Source organism: Grampus griseus (assembly GCF_964374135.1).
Source record: "Grampus griseus genome assembly, chromosome: 21".
NCBI classification, from domain to species: domain Eukaryota; kingdom Metazoa; phylum Chordata; class Mammalia; order Artiodactyla; family Delphinidae; genus Grampus; species Grampus griseus.
In genome coordinates, this window is record NC_139015.1 from 13,832,173 (window position 1) to 13,856,042 (window position 23,870).

The window sequence follows — 23,870 nt, forward strand, 5'->3', positions numbered from 1 at the left end:
CATGGCCGCTGAGCCTGCGCGTCCGGAGCCTGTGCTCCGCAGCGGGAGAGGCCACAGCAGTGAGAGGCCCGCGTACCACAAAAAAAAAAAAAAAAAAAAAAAGACAATATGAATTCAGTTAAGCCTATCACACACGCCTCTGATTGAAATATCTTCCCTAACTCCCCTGAGGTAACCAGTGTCTGAGTTTCATATTTTTTCAGTGCACTTTTATGATATAGGTTTTTAATTGATGCTTTTTTTTTTTTTTTTTTTTTTTTTTTTTTTGTGGTACGCGGGCCTCTCACTGTTGTGGCCTCTCCCGTTGTGGAGCACAGGTTCCGGGCGCACAGGCTCAGTGGCCATGGCTCACGGGCCCAGCCTCTCCGCGGCATGTGGGATCTTCCCGGACCGGGGCACAAACCCATGGTCCCCTGCATCGGCAGGCGGACTCTCAACCACTGTGCCACCAGGGAAGCCCTGATGCTTTTTTTTTTTTTTAAGGTTAAAGCGATTCTTTCCTGTGTCTGGTTGTGAATTTTTATTTTGAAAAGTTGTTTTGGGTTTTATCAATGTTTTCTGCATTGAGATTGATCTATAGTCTGTGTCAATTGTAAAGTTTTAAACCTCAAGTCTCATATGATTCATATATGATGGTGAAGGGAGTCTTTAAGAAGTAAATGACTGAAGCAATAGAAAAAGATCCTTACGAAAATATTCACTCAGTAAATATGAAAATGCTTAGAGTATTAAAAGTAGTTATTTGTAGGGGGACTTCCCTGGCAGTCCAGTGGTTAAGACTTCGCCTTCCAATGCAGAGGGTGCGGGTTTGATCCCTGGTTGGGGAACTAAGATTCCACATGCCTCGCAGCCAAAAAACCAAAACATAAAACAGAAGCAGTATTGTAACAAATTCAATAAAGACTTTAAAAATGGTCCACATAAAAATTTTAAAAAAATCTTAAAAAAAAAAGGAGTTATTTGTGATTACTTAAAACACTATTTGGTTTTACTAATAACCTCCTAATTTTCTTCCTTTTTGATTTATATGTAAGATCATTCTTCTTAAATTAATAAGCACAGTCAAGTGTTAAATGTACAAAGCTATAATGTTCACTGAGAAATATAAACTGGTCTTCTGTCAAGTGTTTTTATTTGTATGCTCTATATAGTCATTCAGAACACTAACTAGGAAAATGATGTAAGTGAATATATAAAATTATGATTTAGGCACAAGTGATTTTTAACCCTTAATGCTTTTTGTTTAATTTCAATATCCAAAATATGGTAAGGAGGATAAAAATCTCACTGCAATCAAATTTTCTCACCTTAGCATAACTATTATCACTTTATTTCCAGACAAGTTTTTACACAAACTTTGGCTATTAAGTCATGGATCTCACCACATGAGACAAAGCCCAAGTGCCAACCTTATATTAATTTTGGAATATGAAATTCATCCATTGATTTTTAAAGTAAAGTAGCTCAAACACAAGCTAAAATGAAGCTATATTTTATATTGAAGACCAGTAGTCATCTTAAAAAAAACAGTTTTATTGTTTTTTACAAAATCAACTTTCATTATTCTTTCAACAAAAATCATCTAACTCTTACTGAATTTACCATTTTACTCAGCTTTTCAGTCTTTTACTTGGTTTTTATAAGTCTCTCATCAGGATTTTCCTGGTGGCGCAGTGGTTAAGAATCCTTCTGCCAATGCAGGGGGCATAGGTTTCAGCCCTGGTCCAGGAAGATCCCACATGCCGTGGAGCAACTAAGCCCGTGCACCACAACTACTGAGCCTGCACTCTAGAGCCTGCGAACCACAGCTACTGAAGCCCACATGCCTAGAGCCCGTGCTCCGCAACAAGAGAAGCCACTGCAATGAGAAGCCTACACACTGCAATGAAGAGTAGCCCCTGCTCACCGCAACTAGAGAAAGCCCGAGCGCAACAATGAAGACCGAATGCAGCCAAATAAATAAATAAATGAATAAAGTTTTAAAAAAAGAAGTCTCATCATAAGCCACAGTCTTTTGTGATATCAGTATAAAGTTTAGAAACCTGTTTACATTTACTTTTGGTTTTATTCTGCCTTGAATGAAAATAATCATATTTGATATAAAAAGAAAATTTCAATGATTTAATTTTATGTCCAACAATAGTAAATTATTGATTTTTATAGTAAACAATTGTTTACATGTTATAAGAAAACAATTTATATTTCAAATTTTAACACAATTTATAAATAAATAAAATAGAATAAGATTTTATTTATTTAAAACTTTATTTAATTAAATAAATTAAAAATATTTTTAAAATTTATATTTCAAATTATAAAATGAATTTTATTGAAAGCAATTTGATTTTTTATTTAAACTCAACCACTAAGAAGTGATACTCTGTCAACTATTTACTTCTCCCCAAAGTTATCATTTTACTGCCCTGTACAGTCAGGGATAATGACCACTTCTTACTTCAGAATGAGGCCTGGATCTCTTAGTTTGACATTTAACATCCTTCTTGAATTAGCACAAAACTTATTCCTTTATCTCCAACACTCGCCTGCTGAATCCTTTAGTACAGGCCCAGCGTTCTGGACTATTCACACATGTGCACATGAAGGTCAACCAGATGCCAGATCATGCTTTCCAACACTTGGCTCTGCTGGTACCACGAGGATGCGGTTTCTATTCTAACTGCATATTTACACAGCCATATTTGTTTCTGGATAGTTTTCCATTCTTTTTTTTCTTTTTCTTTTTTTTTTCAGGGATTTTTGTTTTGGCCATGCCCTGCAGCTTGCAGGATCTTAGTTCCCCGACCAGGGATTGAACCCGGGCCCTCAGCAGTGAAAGTGCAGAGTCCTAACTACCGGACTGACAGGGAATTCCCAGTTTTCCATTCTTAACCATGATCTTTAATCTCAGTATAATAACAATTTTTTAAAAAGTGAATACTTTCATAGTAAAACAGCTAAATGTGGAATAGAAAATAGTTTTGATCTAGATCAAAACTGTATTGTTAACTATATTTGGTTGTTCATTAAATTTGCAGACAATGTACTTATGTATAACTTTTTCAGTGTTCTTAAGTGTTTTTAGCATTAAGAATTTGTTCTAAAGGTTGAGTGTTGTGTAGTTTTAAAATATTTAAATGGTCAGGTCAAACAAACACAAAACTTCTGAACACTGCTTGGAGCTAAATTTGAAACCAACCAAATTTCTTAGGTTTGCAAAATTGAACGAGAGAACTACCACTGAGCTGAATGCGTGTCAGGAGCAACGGCTCCACTAGAATTAAACCAATTCAAAGTTGTACTTGGACCAGGATTTGCAACGGGTCAAAGTAGCCAAAACACAACATTTAAAAACACATGCTATACATGTGTTTTTCCATTAAACTAAATTCAGTTTCTTTTTTCAAGCCCAAATGTATCTTCAGAACAAGAGATTAGTGTTTCTATTCTATCTTTTCTAATACTGAATTGACCTTTCATTAGAGAGCACATTATTATTTTAAGCTGTGTCATTACTAACCTGATTCTTTTTGCTGACCTGTATCTTCTGTTTCAATCAACCAAGTCATAACTTTTGGTTCATTATACCACTGGCACATGTGTGTCTTTCTCCGTAATCCTAATCCCTCTTTTGCTTACGTTTTTCTCTCAGTGAAGTATAGGAAGTCAGAAGTTGTTATGATTCGAAATAGCTCTTTCATTGCTTGGACCAGTCATTTTCTTCCTATCCTCTGGCTATTATTTTTAACTTGTTTTATATCTTTGTATTTTGCAATGGGGTGGAATAGTACACTTTGAAAGCTCTTGACATGAGAGCCAACCTGCCATTTGCTATTTACCAGGAATGTAAAGTGGATGACGCGGCAATTTTGGGGGTCAGTATCCTCACCTGTACATTGGGAACACAATGCCTGCATGACCAACCCCATATTAATAGTAATACCACCCTACCTTAAGATAGATGATCCAGGAAATCAAAGTAGTTATTGAATGTGAAACACCTATGCACTGGGTGAAATAAAAATACAATCTGTTATCTCTGATAATCCTGAGTATTAAATAAAATTACAGGTGTGGGTATTTTGCAGGTAGAGTTTTAGTTTCTAGGAGAAAGCCTAGTTAAAGAAGGCAGTATCAAACCATCCTGATGCTTCATCCTCTACTCCAGTTGGTCTCTTCTTATTTCCACTGCTCTCATCTTTGTCCCCTTCTTCTTCTCAGTTGTTTTTGGTTTAAATATAACATATTTGCTGAACAAAGCTTACAAATCCCCTCTTCCTTTCCAACCATTCAACGCACACACACACACCCCTTCACAACCCAGCCCATTAGACTGTCACACAACAGCTCTAGGTAAAGCTTTTCTGAAGAAAATAGACTCTGCTGAGTACCCCTTTATCCTCAGTATACATTACATTACAAGTATCAGTACTGAACTTTTTAATGCTTACAATGTTCCCTAGGAGTATATCAGCTAAGCGGGCAAAAAAATATATATCTGGAAGTTTATTATTTTTCCACCAATACATTTGACACCACCTTTGGAGAGCGAACAAAAGGCATACTGTCAAGCAGATAGACCTGGACAAAATGTTACTCTTTGTTCCACACAAGCACAGAAGTATATTTAAGCAAAGAAAGACATTCCATGACTCTCCTGGGACTTCCTTCCTCAGCTGAATTATACCAACATGTTCACACCACTTGGTTCAGACTGTGTTGGAATTTAAAATGCAGACTTCTATTTGCCAATGCTTCAGTCCCACAGCTATAAAAATTCATATTAGGATTGAACCTGGCTTTAAAACATCGTAGAACAAATGGAAGTTTATTGGGAAAATGTCTATACACATGAAATTAGTCGGAGATATGAAAATAAGGGGTGTCCTTGTTTGACAGATTCTATACTTCTACAGGACAGCCTCAAAGTCGCCAGAAGTCACCTGGTTTGGGATTATGTTTCAAATCCAGGCTCACTGACATTCACGAAACTTTTGGCAAAACATGGGCCAAGTTTCAAGCAAGGCTGGGTAGAATACTTCTTTCATGTGGAACCTATGTGAAACTCAGTGGTTTTGGCGAGGTTTCTCCTTGAGTTTCACATTCAAACAAGCCAAAGTTTCAGCGTAAAATTAAAGGGCAGAGGGAAACAAAGAAACAAAAAAACCCAACAAAACACACAAAAAATGGCTTGCCTAAGAATTTAATGGCCTCTATCATGTTCCAAACCCATTTCATCCTTTGGATTCTGCAACTGAACTTGTATTGCCTTTTAGCGATACATTTCTCCTCAGCAATGCCAAATCAAGCCTTCCTAGTATTAAGGAGGAGAGTATTCTAGAACCCCCCAAGGCAGGGAAGTGTATGCTCAAAATAACTGGAGGATTTCAAGTTTTGAATGTACACACATCACAGAAATGGGATGATTAAAAAGCTCCATATTATGCAGATCTGAAGGGAGAAAGTTAGCAATTAAATGTCCAGCTTTTGGAAATAAAAAATTAGACTGAATAGCTCTAGGTTCTCCTACTATCTCAGTCCCAGTTCTAGAGATCATACTGCATCTGCTCCTAACCTGGAGGGACGTCTCCCATAGCTGACTCCCTACTCCACCCCTCTGAACAGGAGTCCTGCAGCCACTGGCTTTCTTCCTTGTCAGCAAGGTGCAGAGCACGGAGCACAGTGTATCAGTCCCCACAGTTGGGGACTTATACAGAATCCTGACAGGATCAGGCTCGTTCTACTCTTCACATTCACCAGGACACAGGGACAGCTTGCCAGGGAACATCAAACTCAGTATCTGGCTGAGGACTTAGAAAATATCCTTTGCTTGTGGTGAAGAAGAAAAGAGTGACAAACAAATGTAATATATACATGAATTTTCTCCAAAATAAAGAATTTGACTGAATGGCTAGAAAGTGCTACCCTCTGCCTATTTTAGGAAATACGTTTTTTTCATTCCTTAGCCCTCATTCAGCAGAAGTTTCACTACCAATACAGACTTCTGGCTACAGAGGATTTTTCTTTTCCTTTTTTTTTCTAGTTTTCCTTTTTTTAATTTTTTTTTCTGTTTATTTTTTCTTCTTCTTTTTCTTTCTTTTTTTAAAAAAAGTTACCCAGAAGATGTGTGTTTAAAATGCATTTTTCTTTTGACATATGGTGTGACACCAATAAACTTCTTTGGAAACAAGAATCTCTAAATTCCAAGGACTTCAGTGTCCATGTTAAAAAGCAACAGTAAGTCCCCGAGGCACCTGGTAATTTGGAGGCACTCAAGTGAGGGGTTGATAGAATCTGGTCTGTGCACCGTCATTTGCTGCTTGATTTTAGACATCTGCTTGGAGGGGAACAGAGAGCTATCATAAAGTCTATAATGGTCAAAGAAACTTGCCATAAAATAGTCTTGGCCTCTCAGTTGGGCGTCCCTGTACTAATAAAACCTAACACATATCAGTGAGAGAAAACCAAAGCTCAATAGCTTATTCAAAGGAAATAATATAAAAGCGTTAAACCAAAAAAAAAAAAAAGAAAAGACTTTTTACCGAACATAGTAAATACTCATAACGAAAGTAAATGCTGTGTTTGAAGTTAAAGTCCACAGATCAAAGTCCTTTGCAGAATGTCAAGACCAAGCATAAGACAGGGGAGGGGAAGGCACAGAAAACTCTCTAAAATATTATATCGTCACATTGGAGAAACCTGCTAGCCGAAGACAGTCAGCTAGTTAAGGAATTCTCAAAACCGAGTCACCAAATTGTGCTAGGAGTATACAAAATAACAAAACAAACAAACAAACAAAAACTGTTCTCATTCTACGCAAGTAATAAACAGCACAGTGATGAAAGAAGGTACTAAGGTAGAGCTATCTCCTTGTCCTTAAAATAATTACTAATATATCTCCTTTCCTCAGGTAGTTGCATCTTTTTCCTTAAAAAAAAAAAGGCCCTTAGAAAGTTAAAAATAAGTAAGCCGTCTAAACAGGAAAATTAGGATGTCTGCAAGGCTCTGGACGACTCTGGCAATGAGGCTTAATTAGCGTTCTGCTGCAGTTCAATCACAGGCGGGTCTGTACTGCAGGTCAACAGGACAGAGTGCGTTCAGCACAGTTTAAAATTACAGCCACAGAAATGCACAGATGCTACTGCTGTATCCTGGAACACCGTATTTACCTGGAAATCGTTCAGCACCCCCGTTTATTCTCCCGATTAACAAGTTATTTAAAAAACATCAGTCATAAACATATCATAAACCAATAACATCACTCCAGAATTAAAGAAAAATCTTACCTACAGGCAGCCGGGTTCAACAGTTGCTCTGAAGAGAGGTAGGAGTCATTGGCCTTTTACACGTGGAGATTGTTTATTTAGCCCTTTTTAAAAGGTCTTGAACTCCAGAGGTTTAAGATTAAGTCCAACCCAAGTGTCTGAAGGGAAAAAAAAGGCAAGAGAGAAGGCAAATGAGAGACGGAAAGAATCCCAGCTGCTGGGTGGTGCTACTGTTCTGAGAGCGTTTGAGCTATTTTCAGCATTAACAGCAGCCGGGGTTGTCTGCAAGGGATGAAAAAACCTTGCCGAATCACCACAGCCCCCCTCCGGGGAAGGGGGGCGGGACAGAAACCAGGAAGCCCACAACAACTTGCTTCACTGTGCAAATATTCATTTACATTTTGAGGAAAAGTGCCAGCACGATTGAAAACAAAACACAATAAAACATTTCGACTGAAACCTTAAAGAAACATAGTGCTTTGCCATAATCCTCGCGTTTTCAAAATGATCCACCTGGTTTGTTGAAACTAAGATGTTCTATTTATGCCTCATTGAGAGGAAAGACTTTTCTTCTGATAGTTCCTTGCTTGCTCATACGGGTCTTAAAAAATATTTTAGATCTCTCTGGGAGGAATAGCTGTTATCATCCTATCCTTCTTAAGACCGAAGACAAATGGTTTATTTCTAGCCCACACCCAAATTTCCAGTTTCATCAACTATGCTATTTTTGACAGCTACTGGGTTAAGCTGTTGACATTTCTTATCTGTTGGCAGAGATTGGGGTCCATTCAGTGACAAGACGCAGACAGGCACCCATCCCCTGCCTCTCCCTCCAAGGGCCAACGAAGAAATATTTCAGATTGGGTCACCAACAATGACTGGCAAACTCTGAGCTTTCATTTTGTTTGTAGAATGATGAATTAAGATCTACAAATTGTATTCATTCATTCATTCAACAGATATTTTTGTGGCAAGTACTGAGTCTACTCTCTGCCAAGAACTCTGATGAGAATACAACAGTGGACAAAATTAACAATGTCTTTGCCTCAAAAGGCTTCCAGCACACAAACGCAGCAAGAATAAGGACAGAATTTGCTACAGACTTCTACAGCTTCTTTTCCACAGGCTATTCAAACCATAGCAACTGGAGATGGAGATCTCTTTCTACTCTGACTGAAGGAAGATATGCGTCATCAGACCGACTCCTGATTTCCATTGCTTCATTATACCTTTAGCAACACCCCTAAGAAGGAAAATTAGTTACTTCCTACCAAGGAAACACTTAAGTATTTTTTATAAAAGCCTTTATTCTACGTAGATGAAATTCCTGAATCCTCTCAATTCCCTTTTCTTCATAACAAAGAGAAGGCTTGCGCAGTCAGAAAGTACTCCGGAGAGGTGTAAGAAGATTCTCTGATTTTAGTCCAGTATACAAACCACCTTGATATATTTTATAGTTAATATTATGAAGGTTGGTTACCAGAGGCTCAGATCAAATTCAACTCTTTCCTTGCAACTGATTAGAGAAACTACTGAGGAAAGAAATAGGTGAGGGAGAATAAGAGGTACGGACTTCCAGTTGCAAAATAAATGAGTCACAGGTATGAAATGTACAGTGTGGGGAATCTCTACAGTCAATAACTATGTCATATCTTGGTATGGTGACAGATGGCAGCTAGACTTATTGTAGTGATCATTTTGAAATGTATAGAAATGTGAAATCCTGTTACACTATGCCGTGTAACAGGAACTAACATCATGTTGTGGGTCAATTATACTCCAAAAACAAACAAACAAACAAACTCATAGAAAAAGAGGTCAGATTTGTGGTTACTAGAGACAGGGGTTGGAGGAAAGATAATGGAGTGAAGGCAGTCAAAAGGTACAAACTTCCAGTTAAAAGTAAGTACTAGGGATGTAATGTACAGCATGATAAATATAATTAACACTGCAGTATTTTATATATGAAAGTTGTTAAGAAAGTAAATCCTAAGAGTTCTCATATAAGAAAAACACTTTTTTCCCTATTTCTTTAATTTTGTATCTATATGAGATGATGGATGTTCACAAAACTTACTGTGGTCGTCATAATGTACGTAAATCAAATGATTATGCTGTACACCTTGACTTATACAGTATTGTATGTCAATTATATCTCAATAAAACTGGAAGAAAAAAGAAAGAAAATACTGAAGACTGTGCATGATATGTTTTTTTTTTTTTTTTTTTTTTTTTTGCTGTACACGGGCCTCTCACTGTTGTGGCCTCTCCCGTTGCGGAGCACAGGCTCCGGACACGCAGGCTCAGCGGCCATGGCTCACGGGCCTAGCCGCTCCGCGGCATGTGGGATCTTCCCGGACCAGGGCACAAACCCGTGTCCCCTGCATCGGCAGGCGGACTCTCAACCACTGCGCCACCAGGGAAGCCCGTGCATGATATGTTTTTTAAAAAATTTACACGACTGCTATTTCAACTACGACGGTAAAATAGTGAAATCTTTCAGCATGATACGCTCATGTTAAAACTATGCAGATATTTAAATTAAAAAAATAATAACTTATGTTTGAAATATGTAATCAAAATTTTAAATAAGATTAACCTTATTTAAAAAATATGCAGCAGGGTTTTTAAAAAGATCTCTGTAGAATAATGCATTTTTCTGTTCATTTATTTTAAGCGGTCCCATTTTAATATGTCTTAAATAACTGTCAGTTTAAAATCGGATATTTACTTTACTTGGTCAAAATGATAAATGGTAATTCTGGCAAAAAAATGGAAGCCTAGCCTCAGAAAAAAAATTTTAATTGTTTTTACTTTTTCCTCCTTATACTAGTTTATAATGAAGAGGAAAATACATTTTTAAATTGGCCTTCCTTGAGAAACTATGGAAGTTAAGGGAACAGGTAAAGATTAACTCTTTGAGTACTAAGTCAACCATAATTTTTAAATTCCAAACTGCCTGCTTTTCACACCAATACTGAGAGAAGCCCATTGCCTCCTGTTTAACTATTATTAATCATTTTATGTCAATCTGCACTTGAATGAACAGGTTATGACCCTGCTAGCTCCCCATTTAGGATGAGTCCTACACTGCCAGGTGACTCACCCAGGTCTCCTTTGTTCCCCAAAGATCCTGACTGTCCAGACAGCCTTTCCATAAGCACCTTTTGACAGATTTGATGTCACAGAAGAGTGCAGATTGAGGCATATTTCTAAAGGTTAGAAGACTAAATTTTGGACTTTTGCAACCACTATGTCTTTTATAAGTTATTAATGCCTTGGCAATTGTACCAACTGTACTACTGTTAATGATTTTATTTATATTCTTTCTCTCTTTTTTTATTTTTACAAATAAGTTGATTTAAAATCATTGGAAAATGCTTATATTAGAGTTGGACTTCTTATATTGGTGTAGCACTAAATAGGGCTTTGGCATAACCCTTCTCCTGTATAAGATGGGGATAATAACAGTACCAATCCACAGAGTTGTGGGAGGGTTTACATGATGATGCACACAAAATGCTTAACTAAGCAATGCCTGATGCATAGAAAGCATAAAAGTTAATGCTATTATCACTGTAAGTCTAGAGCTTGGCTATCCAATATGATGGATACATACGGCTGTTGAGCACTTAACATGTGGTTCGTCAGAACTGAGATGTCACATAAGTGCAAAATGTACACCAGACTTTGAAGACTTAGTATGAAAAAGAGACTTGATCATATGTTGAAATGGTATTTCAGACATATTGGGTTAAATAAGATAATTTGTTAAAATTAATTTTACCTGTTTCTTTTTACTTTTTAAAATGCCAGAACTTTTTAAATGTACAAATGTGGCTTGCATTCTGTTTTTATTAGGCAGTGCCATCTAGGCCAGTGGTTCTCAAACTGTAGCGAGCATCAGAGTCTCCTGGAAGGCTCGTCAAAACACAGAATGCTGGGTCCTACCCCTCGTTTCTGACTGAGTACGTCTGGGAAGGGGCCTGAAATTCTAATTTCTCACAAGTCCCCAGTGATTCTTGACCACACTTGGCGAACCACTGGTCTCGATCCATGCTACTTAAAAGAGGGGTCCATGGGTCAACAACTAATTCTTGGAGGAATTAGAACACTTGTCAAGTTTGCCGGCAGAGATGCAGGCTCCAAAGACTAAGATAAGGACCTAGTTACAAGAACCCTTGCGCGAGGCATGAGTGGGACCGGCCGCCATGTTCACTGAGGTTCTTAAACTCTCCAAAAGGACAGGACTGGTTTCAGAGGCTCGAGCAAGAATAATCTTTCTGAGATGAAGAGGGGGGGAAATGGATGGAAATGTTGGAAGTCAGTCTAGCTGTACATTTCCTTCTCTCCCTCCATAGCACACAAGAAAAACTGAGATTGTTTTCGGCTAAGTATTTGTCTAATTAAAACAATGTAGCTAAGGCACAGTTGATGTAGAACAAACCATGCTAAAGGGTATTTATGTCTCAGGAAAGGATCTTATTAAATCAGATAACACTCCACTTGTTAGAACCATGAGGAAGATTGGTATTTTAGAGTAGAGTCTTCTGGATCCTCTGCCCCACCCTTAAATAAGCGAGCACACTAGTTTGAATGATCTCACCAGTTTGCCAAATGACTTCTCACGTTTTCAGGTGGCACCAAAGCCTTGTGGGCTCAAAGGGCTTCCTGAAAATAAAATTGTCCTTGTAAGAGAGAAAGCGGACCCACTGGTAATATTTAAAACTCCCAGTTCTGTATACAGCGACCATTTGTAGCTTTATGTCTCACAGGTTGGTTGGTTGTTTCAGAAAACTTTAAAATATGTGTAATGCTTAACAGCAGAGAGTCTGGAGCCAGTGTGTCTGGGTTAGAATCCCGGTCAGTTACTTCACTTCCCTGTGCCTCTGTTTCCTCCTCTTTAAATAGGACCTATCTCAGTGGGCTGTTGTGAGGATTAGAATAGCTGTCATTTGAAAGGAATGTAGAAAAGTCTGGCACGTTGTAAATGCTATTATTGGTTAAATAATTAAAATACAGTAGAATCTAACTGTGCAGGTTAGCATATATGGCCAAATGTAGTAATTTGTTTTCAGATACCATGATGATTTCTAGGGACTTTTATATGCATGGGTTCTTGAGTACATGTATTTTGAGGGCTTCTTTGAGAGCTGTTTAAATTTTTTTCCCAGGAGAACTCCGAATTCTCGTTTGGTTCCTCATCACTTCCTATTAACTGAGAGGATCTCAGTAGGAAGGAAGTGAATGTAGTTTTCCCATGAATATTGTTTTCCAGGTTACGTTTTTTCCCCTCTGAAGTCCTTTGAAAAGTGAGTTGCAGTATAAATGTTGGAAGGTTTTCGTGGCCATGTCAGTTGGGTAGCATTGTCTAATATTCCAGGAGAACAATGCGTCATTCTCTTAGTCAAATATTTTAGTGCTTAGGGAGAGGCAGCACGACCGTCTGAAACAGTGGCATGAGTTTCAAAGATGTACCGAAAGGGCAGTCAGATTCTCATACTATAGAGACGATAGACATCAGATAACACTGATCAAAGGAAGGGATAGACCCCCAAAGTCTGGCATGTTGAATGCAAAATGAAGGCTAGATTAAGTGTCCTAACATCTTTTACACTTGTCTGCTTAGACCACATGAAACAGAGTGAAGCATGCTCAACAAAACTGGTGATGCTTGGAAGCATCACGCCCTTAGTAAGTGTCAGCAGGGCCATCTCCAGGAACCTCAGTGGTACACACGTGGAACCGTCAATAACTGCACTGAGTGGGGAAACCCAAGCCCAAGAGGTGAGTGGTTTCAGACCAGTCACGCAAGCCCTCCGCACTCGTGCCCTGAAAGGGAGGGAGAAGAACTGAGCTATAAACCCCTTCCTAACTCTAACATCTCAACTTTTGCTTGGACTTAACAGAGATTCCATTTGGCCTTTCCCCCTCGCCCCCATAATCTACATCTAAAGTTGTCAAATCGTATGTCCACTTATTTCTGCTTGCTGGTTACCGATGTGAAGCGAATGTGTTTTAGGAGGTGATTTGCCATCTCATGTGCCATTATGCAATCTGGGACTGAATTTTACCAAATAATGTGAGAGTCTGAAGGAACGATTAAATAACCAGTATCAAATGCAAGAGGTTCTATAGAAATAACTTCTTAAAACCTTTATTCCAACTCACTTTTCTGGTTAAAACCTTATTGTTTTTAATCTTACTGTCTGAACTCTATGTGTATTTAGCAAGTGCCTCTGCCGTTTTATATAACCATGACTAAGCTTTTCTTGATATTTATATGCCATTGAAATTGAGCATGTGCTGTAGTTGCCACATATGGTAGAAAAATCGTTAAGATAAACCTTCGTAAAGGGGCCTATTTAAGGCTCTGCACGACCTGCTATCTTCTCACATCTCCACCCACATCTCCTAGCCTCCTTCTAGCTCCATTTCTTCCAGGTTCTCTGGTCTTCTCTCAGTTCCTGGGATGGGCCGTGGTCAGGGCCTGTGCGTGCACTATTCCCTCTTGCCGGCCGCCTGCCCTGCTCAGCAGTGGATTCGTGCACCCTTCAGCCCTCAGCTGAAGTGCCTTTTCCTCAGGAAGGGTTTCCCTGCTCCAGCCAAGGTCAAGCTTTTTTGTTGTTGTTTTTTTTTTTTTTTTTGGAGTATTATTGCTTTACAATGTTGTGTTAGTTTCTGCTGTACAAGAAGTGAATCAGCTGTATGTGTACATATATCCCCTCCCTCTTGGACCTCCCTCCCACCTCCCCCCATCCCACCCATCTAGGTCGTCACAGAACACCAAGCTGAGCTTCCTGTGCTCTTATAGCATGTTCCCACTAGCTGTCTATTTTACTCACGGTAGTGTATGTCAATCCTAATCTCCCAATTCATCCCACCCTCCTCTTCCCCCAGCCCCCGTGTCCACATGTCTGTTCACTACGTCTGTGTCTCTATTCCTGCCCTGAAAATAGGTTCATCTGTACCATTTTTCTAGATTCCACATATATGCGTTAATAGAGGACCTAAAAAGATGGAGAAATATACCATGTTCTCGGATTAGAATAGTCAATATTGTGAAAATGACTATACTACCCAAAGCAATCTACAGATTCAATGCAATCCCTATCAAATTGCCAATGGCATTCTTCACAGATTTAGAACAACAACAAAAAATTTTTACAATTTGTATGGAAACACAAAAGACCCCAAATAGCCAAAGCAATCTTGAGAAAGAAAAACAGAGCTGGAGGAATCAGGCTCTCCAACTTCAAATTATACTGTTTTTAACTCTTGAAGAATCACATTCCTCACATTCCCTCCAATGTCAAACGTTGCATTTGTTTGAGTGATCGATTCATGTATTTCTCCTCTTATTTCCCCTTCTCATCGTACCCCTGACATGTGTGTTGTATTTGTGCCTTGCACAGAGGAAGGGCTCAGTGTGCATTTGATTAAATAAGTCCTGCTCAAGGCATTAAGCAACACACCATGGCATTTTTGCTGTATATTAACGAGAATTTGTAAAATAAAAGTATCTTGTAAAAGGCAAAAACCCTGTATTCTAATTAAGCAGCTGTTTCCAACCAAGAAGATTCTCTGAACTGTATTGCTTTGTAGTTACGTATTTAATTTAAAAGCTTTTTTAAGTATCAGATAGCACTTGTTTTCCCCCTCAGGATATAATATATTCTATTATCTTAATAATTTGCATTTATCTTCTAAAATAGGCTTGAAATAAATCAAGTTACCTGCATTCTCGCATCAACTCTCCAGACCTTTTTCAGAACCATGTAATACACCATTAGGGTGTATTAATCACTCACTTGGGGGTCCCTGATCAAAATTTCTTTTGATTAGGGTTGTTGGAGAGAATGATATATTTGTCTGTATATTGCTAGACAGTTATAACCACCTGACTCCCTACAAGCCATACCTGATGTTGTTTATAGGTACCTGATAAGCAGAAGACAGACAGGCAGACAGACATGAAGTATCACACCAACAACACTGCCTGGTCAGGCCATTGTCATTCCTGTGACTTGAAACCCTTTCTCATGTCCATATAGTGCATTAGTTATAAACACACAAGGAATGACTAGCCATTGAGAAACTGGGAGATTTGTGATCTTGTTCTCTGGCAAAGGAGAGGAAAGGAGAGCTTTGTGTGGCCTGGGCTACAGAGCAGAATCAGAAACTGGGGGCTGATCTTTGTCCTGTTGCCTGGGAAGAGGCTGTGTAACGCTTTCTGCTACCATGGGCACAGGGACGCTGGTTATGGCCTAAGCATGTTTGAAGATGTACTGTTTTGTATATTCTTTTCATACATTTGTAAAACACTTTGAAGTCATCAAAGCACAGCATGAAAAGTATCTTTTCTGAGGCATTTAAAAAACAAACTAATTAACCCAACAATCCTTGGCACATTTCCATCGTTACTGTGGCCACAAAAGTTAATTTTGCAAGGACAGTCATACATAAGTAATACACAAAATGTTAGGAAAGTTTTCTTGAAACTCACAGAGATGAAATATGAGTGAAGAATAAAAAGGAAGAGTTGCCCAGCATTCAAGGGTTAGAAGGAACTACAGATTCGTTATATCAAGTGCATAAGAAAAACATCTTCCTAAAATGAATGCAGGTTAGAAATGGCAACCTTCAGATATTGAACATGTTAGTATTTTCTGTGCTATCTGTCCTCTAATCCAGACCTTCCTACCTCTTTGTGTGACCTGTTGGTGTGTCCTAAGTGGGTTACAGATGTTGCTGCAATATTATCCCTTCAGTTGTCCCCTGACCAGGCCATACCTGGGGTGGCTGGAGCTTCTGGACCAGTTGCCTCTGGCTATTAGCAACCTCATCTGTTTACCTCAGTGCCAGACATAGAAAAGTTTGGGTGGGAACCGTCTGACCAGCAAGGTCAACCTCCTAAAAATAGCAACAATAGTCTTATTAACAAAAAGGAAACACAAGAAATAAGATGGTATGGGAGAGGCATGTTAGAAATGTCAAGAAATGAGTAATGATATCTCAATTTTACAACAAAGGGAGAAAATCACTGTTCAGACTCCAGGCTGAGCCAGGACTGGCCTGGTCTCCAGAGGAAGGTGCTAGAGGGCCTCTCCTGCCTGCAGCAGTGGGTAGTTTGTGTTCAGGCAGAGGGGTGGGGAATGGACATCTGAGTCAAAGTAAATGCTCACATTTTTACCTTCTAGCGAGTTTCCTCTTTTTCTCAGCAAGGGTTTCTCTCAGGGTTATTTTCGAATGAAGTTTCCCTCTGATACATTTTATTTTGCTATTTCCAGACTCATTATTTCCAGAAATAAATAGTGTCACACAGTCCTAGCAGACACAGTTTTCTACCTGTGGAGGATCCATTTTTGCTTTCAACTTTGCTACAGACTCCTGGTACCATGTCTATTTAAAAACGTACCTTCTCAGATTCCCTTGCAGTTTGTTCAGGCTGATAAGCTGAAGGCAAGACATTTCACACGCGCGATAATAACACAGAACCTCCTGAGGAGAAGGCTGCTCTGCCCTTTGCCCTTTAACCTGGCATTGCTCCTCTAGGCTGATGGAAACACAGATGCCCTTCTGGGAGGCACCTGCTTAGGCAGAGTTGAACCCACCCTGGGCTTCTCGTTGTTTCAGGGAAACCAACCCCTCACCTGGTTAAAGGTAATCTGTCGCTTGAAGCTACAAACATACGTGACACAACCATCTAAGGACAACTTTCTCACATCAGGCTGGCTGAAAGATAGCAGAAGACAATTAGGCCGGCTATTAAGATGTCATGTACATGGGACTTCCCTGGTGGTCCAGTGGCTAAAACTCCACACTCCCAATGCAGGGGCCGCGGTTCAATCCCTGGTCGGGGAAATAGATCCCACATGCCGCAACTAAAAGATCCCACACGTGGCAACTAAGACCTAGCACAGCCAAATAAATAAATAAATATTTTTTAAAAAAGATATCATGTACAAAATAGTTTCGGAAGTTCTGAAAGTACTTCTGGGTATCAACGATCAGCCCTCACAAGAGTTGCTGCGTTCAGTTTCAGGCCCCTTATCATTTCCTAATGGATTGAAAATTGCAGTGAAAAACAGAGCTGATATGTTTGAAGCCCTTGGACCTGCAGCATTTGAATCTTTTTGGCTTTAAATAAATATAGTCAAGCTCTTTTTTCTAAAACTAACATTTAATGATCAGTGATATCAAGAGAAATAAGAATATCATAATAATATACAGGAAATACAAAACAGGAACCCATTGTTTATCCTGTTCTCAGTGGACATTGCCAGAGCATTGTTTGGAAAACTTTAAACAGGGTCACTTCAATGTAGTTTACCAAGCTTTCAAAATCTCAATTGAATGATGGAGTTTGTCCTTGTTACAGAAAAAGTGATTTTGAGAAAATATTCAAGGCTAGGGATGTCTTGAGTTTGAGTATTAAATGACGTTAAAGATTTCGACTTATGATTTCTTAAAATGGTAAATGCTCTCCATCGTAATTGAGGCAAAAGCATATTGGATTAGGAAGCCAATAATTTTCCAGTTTTTAAATAAAACTGAAGATACACACACAATGTGGAAATTATTTTAAGCGTTCTTGTCTCATGGCTTCTGGTTACGTACCATAAATTGAGGAAATGAATATAAATTGCAATACATTCCATTTTATAACAAGCAGTCACGTATAAATATTTTCTCTTTCTATCCATATCTGTGAAGAACACAATGGCTGAGAGGAAGGTTCTGGAGGCTGTCTGCCACCATCGAATCTGACTCCACTGCTTCCCATAGCATGGTTACTCGAATCTCCTTGAGCTCCAGTTCTCGTGTTAAGAAAATAAGAGCTATTGCAGTACTTGACTCATCTGATTGGTATGAAGATTGAAGGAGTTAATATACGCACAGCTCTTAAGACAATGCCGCATACACAACAGGCATAAGTGTTGGTTGTTCCTGTTGTTATCATCATTTTTTCGATGGTGCATGACAGGTAGTTGAAAGCATGGGCTTTGAGGATAAATAGTCCTTAGTTAATTTTCTGGTTGTGCCCCTTATTCACTGCTTGGTTTGGGCATGATCTCTGAGTCTCACTTCCCTCAGCTGAAAAGTGGGGATATCATTAGTTACCATAGAGCATTATTAAGGGGATTGAAGAAGATACTGCATGGAAAATCACACTTGGCACACAGTAACCATCAGTTATTTTTTAAAATCAGGTAGAAAAAAATTATTTGCAGAAGTATTAATTGATCTTTGCAAACACATGTACTTTCACTTTGCTGATGGGGAAAATGAAATGGATAGGACACACTGAGATACTGAATTTAATTTCCTTAAATTTATTTCAGATAGCTCACGTTCAGACGTTTATGGGGTTTAAAAAATTTTTAATTTTAAATAAGCATTCATGGAATTGTCAAACAGCTAGATTAAGAAAACTCCCATCTTTGCTAATGACTTTGCTAATGACTTTCTCTATGGTTGATATTTTCCTCTTTAAAGCAACAGCATTTTATCATCATCTTATTCGGTGAGTAGAAGGTGGAAGAGGCAAAGATATTAGCATTAGAAGGAATAACGCAGAAGAAGCAAAAAAGAATTGACTTTGTAAGCCCCTGTAAGCATCTATCATTCCCTTAGCAGGTGGGAGGAACAGAGTTATAATTTTATCCATCTTTGCTAAAAACAAACATATACTAACTTATATCCATTGACTACAATTCTGATGAGTGATAACTGAAGTATAAGTACCTCTGTTATAGCAATAATTACATAGCAAGAAAAAAGAATCAAGGTTTGGAATCAGGCTTAGTTCGCCTAGTGACAAGCCCTGTCACTTTTAGCAAGTTACTCAATCTGTCTGAGCCTTGATTTTCTTATCTGTAAACTGCTGACAATATCCCCTACCTTTTGGGGAGCCTTTTGAGAGGATGAAATGAGACTGTGTGAAGACCAGTTAGTTAAGCACCTGTTGAGGAAGGATGTTTGATGTAGTGTTGTTGCTTGCTGTCATTTTCCTACTAGACTGTAGGCTCCTTGAGAACAGGCTTCCCTTTAAAAACACAAGTATCGTCTGTTCCCAGCACAGTGTCCGGTCCCTAGAATGTACTGAGTGACTATCTAATGAAACCAGGCAGGGATACCCTGCCTGAGAAACTGAAACAACCACAATAATGCATAGAAGGCTTGACTTGTTTAAGTGAAAGAGCTGAGAGAGACAGGCATTGACCAATCGAACTTCTGTTCTGGGGAAGAGATTTAAGTAAAAAGTAAATAAAAGACAACCTTTTCCTCACACATATGGAAGGGAAAGATAAGCTCTAAGGAACAGAGAAGTGTTGTCACAGTGATCATTACCTGAGGGGATTGTAAACAGCATCTTTAAATAAGGCTATTTCTATATATCACCTATATTTTCTTCCTTTGTAGAAAGATGGTAATGACCTTAGTCCATGATTTCTGTGAGTTGTTGTCTGATTTCTTCTTTGAGTCATAGGAGTTTTTATGTATAACTCAGATCTTCTGATTTCTCTTTGATTCCCCCCGCCCCCTCCCACATTTTCTCTTCCCTACACTGAGTGTCTCCACCGTGGGGACTCAGAAGCTCGATGCCTACATCCAGTCACACTGATCCTGGAGAGGTGGGCTCTCTATGTATTGGCCTTATCCTAGGTCTCTGCTACAACACACATATCCTCGGAAACGGTATAGTCAGCAGATTTGGGGCACCAGTTTTGGCTTCCCATATTTCTTATCTTTCATTTAACCTTGAATCATAACTGGAAAGAACACTATAAAACCTACTTAATCATCCCCTTTATATTTTGAAAATTGGGATTCAGAGGATCACTTTATAGAAAATCACTAGGATCAGGGTCTGAGACACGCTATCCCAGTGGGGCTGAAAGGGCATAAAACAGCATCAGCAGCAGATTCTAGATCTAAGTTGGGATGAGAATTCCCCCTGGGTCCTGTCAGTCTGTACCACGAGCGCCAGGCCTACTCCATCACCGACTGCTACTTTCTTTTGCCTGGGAGCAGCTTTGATAGAAACTTGTGTTCAACCCCCGATGAACTAAATTAGAGGTGAATGCTACCCACAATAGTAGACTCATTAAAGTATCAGGTGATGGCTTCAACTGCAACCAAAAGAGGTTTTTAGAGATAAAAAGAAATAGACATCAACAGTAGAGAAGATGAGGTTTGCAATAACTCTAGTAAGAAGGGATTCAGTGGTGGAAAGAAATTAATAGACTATATCCTAAAGAGACAAGAAGAAAAATTTGGAGCTTCCAAGTTCAGTATTAGGTATATTTTAATTGAGGTGTAGTCAGACACGCAAGTAGAATAAAGTGATCTTGGAATCAATAAATTATCAAAGGAGAATAATACCATTTAAGATAATTAGAAAAATGACTCAAAAGTGAGATAATTCTCAGTAAGAAATTATTTTTATTAATGCAGGGCTTGCTTAGTAAAACTCTTCTAAAAAATGGAACTCTTGAGTTCATTTTATAGCATTACATTAGGGTACACTTATTTGCCCAGTTTTGCAATTATACTCTGTAATGAATCCTACCTGCAAAGACAGATAAAGAGGGCTAAATTCAGGTTGCCTTTAGATTTGCATATATAACGTTGGGTAAGAGAAGAAGGAATTGGAAAGGCCTTAACAAACAGTGCCCATCACCTGTGGCCAAACCAAACCTGAGCTATAAATTGCAGTGGCTCTACCATTCTGTAACGTGAACTCTGTTTTCTTGTTGCTGATTAAGATCTATCCACTTGGCCTCTTTTCAAAAGACTTGCGCGTGACACGTATACACTGATGTGTATAAAATGGATGACTAATAAGAACCTGCTGTATAAAAAAATAAATAGAATTCAAAAAATAAAAATAAATAAAAGACTTGCGCACATTTGAACACACCTTTGAGACTCCAGACTGGACTTCTGCACCACGTTCTATTTGGGTAACCACAAAGGTGCTGGGAATTTCAAGTAGTGACAAACGCCATAGTCTACAAACTGAAGAACACTTGCTGGTGAATACCTGATTCCCGAGTGTCAGAGCACCCCCTGGCTGTGGGCTCCAATTATTCTTTGGGGTTAGGGTTGATGTATGGATTTAGGACCAGGTTAAGTCATCTTTGTTGTGATGATTTTATTCTTCCAGTTAACGTAATATTGCTCTTTTTTTCCCCCCATGAATCCTCAAAATTCAGTTTAAGGTCTTTTAAAAAAATTTTTTTTATTGGAGTATAGTTGATGTAAATGTTATGTTAGTTTCAGGTATATAGCAAAGTGAATCAGTTGTACATATACATATATCCACTCTTTTTTTTAGATTCTTTTCCCATATAGGCCATTACAGAGTATTGAGTAGAGTCCCCTGTGCTATACAGCAGGTTCTTATTAGTTATCTATTTTATACATAGTAGTGTGTATATGTCAATCCCAATCTCCCAATTTATCCCCCCCCCTTATCCTCTGGTAACCATAAGTTTGCTTTCTACATCTGTGACATGCACCCCAATGTTCATTGCAGCACTATTTACAATAGTTAAGGTTCATTTTTAAAGCTCGCTTTTGTGCTGCCCTGAGATGATTATTAGGTACTTTCACTGTTCGTAGGAAATGGTACTGCCCACCTTCTACTAACCATCTCCATGGAGAACTCATTCTCATTCATAGTAGCTCATCTTGTCTGGATTTTAATTGAATACAGAGTTATCAGAGCCTTCATGTTTCATACAGAAATTATTCAAAATACAGTCATAATAATGTGACTATTTGTCAAAATATAATTTATCAAGTCAGTGATAAATTACATTTATAATTTATATATTATATAGTTATATAAATAGATCTATTTATAGAAGGATAAATTTGTGTGGTGCCTTCAGAATATATTAGTTTCTTACAACAGAATCATTCAAGACAGACATAACATTGAAATCGTCTTGATTTTTAATGCAATATTTCATAAATCTCCTTTCTAAATACTAAAGAATCTTGAAAACATACAAGGTGAGGAATGTTTATGTAACTTTGCTGCTATTCTTGCTTCTCAACCATCCTCTCACTGTCTTAGTATATTTAGAAGTTTTGAGTTTCAAGTTTCTTCATATACATATAAATTCATATAAATTCTTACACTGTTTCCAAATCAAAGTGAGCAGTGCCTCAAGGGCTGCGTTTGCCATTTCTGTTTCCATGATAAGCAATATCCGTACAGTGATTAAAAGGTTTATGAACGGTCCTTGCTAATTTCTAGGCTGATGAAACGTGCTCTAGTTTCACACACTTCAGGAGGCAGGAGGTTCGAGGTCTTATTTCCTACTACTTATCTCCAGTCGCTGCTTCAGTGGTTTTGTTAACTTTGTTCTGAGAGGAACTAGCATTGGGCTAAGATATAAAACACAAGAACAATGAAGTGAGTAAATCAGTCTATTAACACGTACTGATTAGTGCCCACACTCGTACACAAAGACACATTTATACTAAAACATTCCTGATTCTCGCTTACATGATAATCACTGGCTTTACAAGTAAAATAAATGTATCTTTGTCATTTCATCTGTTGGATATGTACTAATGGCTTCCCCAAAATGGATAAGGACTATAAACTTCGGAAATTATAACAAGATACCTGAGTAGCTGCAGAGCTCTAAAATTGGAATGATCTCTACCTCAAAAGAGCCAAGATATCTATGGACTCATATTTCACTCCATTTATCTGCATAGCCAGTCACACTGACAGGTGGCTCTTCATGTAAAAGAAACTTCAACATTTTTTAAAATTGAAGTATAGTTGATTACAGTATTGTGTTAGTTTCAGGTATACAGCAAAGTGATTCAGTTTTTTTATATATAAATATATATATATACAGATTCTTTTCTATCATAGGTTATTACAAGATATTGAATATAGTTCCTGTGCTATACAGGAAATCCTTGTTGTCTATTTTATACATTGTAGTGTGTATCTGTTGATCCCACCCTCCTGATTTATCCCTCCCTCCTCTCTTTCCCCTTTGGTAACCATAAGTTTGTTTTCTATGTCTGTGAGTCTGTTTCTGTTTTGTAAATAAATTCATTTGTATTATTTTTTAGATTCCACATATAAGTGATATCATATAATATCTGTCTTTCTCTGTCTTACTTCACTCAGGATGATAATCTCTAGGTCCATCCATGTTGCTGCAAATGGCAATATTTCACTCTTTTTTTATGGCTGAGTAGTAATCCACTGTGTATATATGTACTACATCTTCTTTATCCGTTCATCTGTTGATGGACACTCAGGTTGCTTCTATGTCTTGGCTATTGTAATTAGTGCTGCTGTGAACATCAGGGTACATGTATCTTTTACAATGAGAGATTTTGTCTTTTCTGGATATATGTCCAGGAGTGGGATTGCTGGATCATACGGTAGCTCTATTTTTAGTTTTTTAAGGAACCTCTATACTGAGAAACTTTAACATTTTAAGGTCAAGAATGTTAACTTCCTTATTCTTACAATAGTCCCTTGGGCGGGTAGAAAGCATTTCTCATTTCACAGATAAATACTCTAAAATGCTTTTATCACTTAACAACTGACTTTATTAA

General features: G+C 38.3%; 1 protein-coding gene across 2 annotated transcripts in view; it reads right to left on the reverse strand.

The window, feature by feature from the left end:
- SORBS2 (sorbin and SH3 domain containing 2) overlaps positions 1 to 23,870 on the reverse strand; it is a gene marked incomplete at its 5' end in the record, with an annotated part of 206,853 nt that overhangs the window by 165,144 nt on the left and 17,839 nt on the right. For both annotated transcript variants that reach the window (XM_082680301.1, XM_082680299.1), the window contains one exon: positions 7,284 to 7,420. The remainder of the gene's footprint in view (positions 1 to 7,283; positions 7,421 to 23,870) is intronic.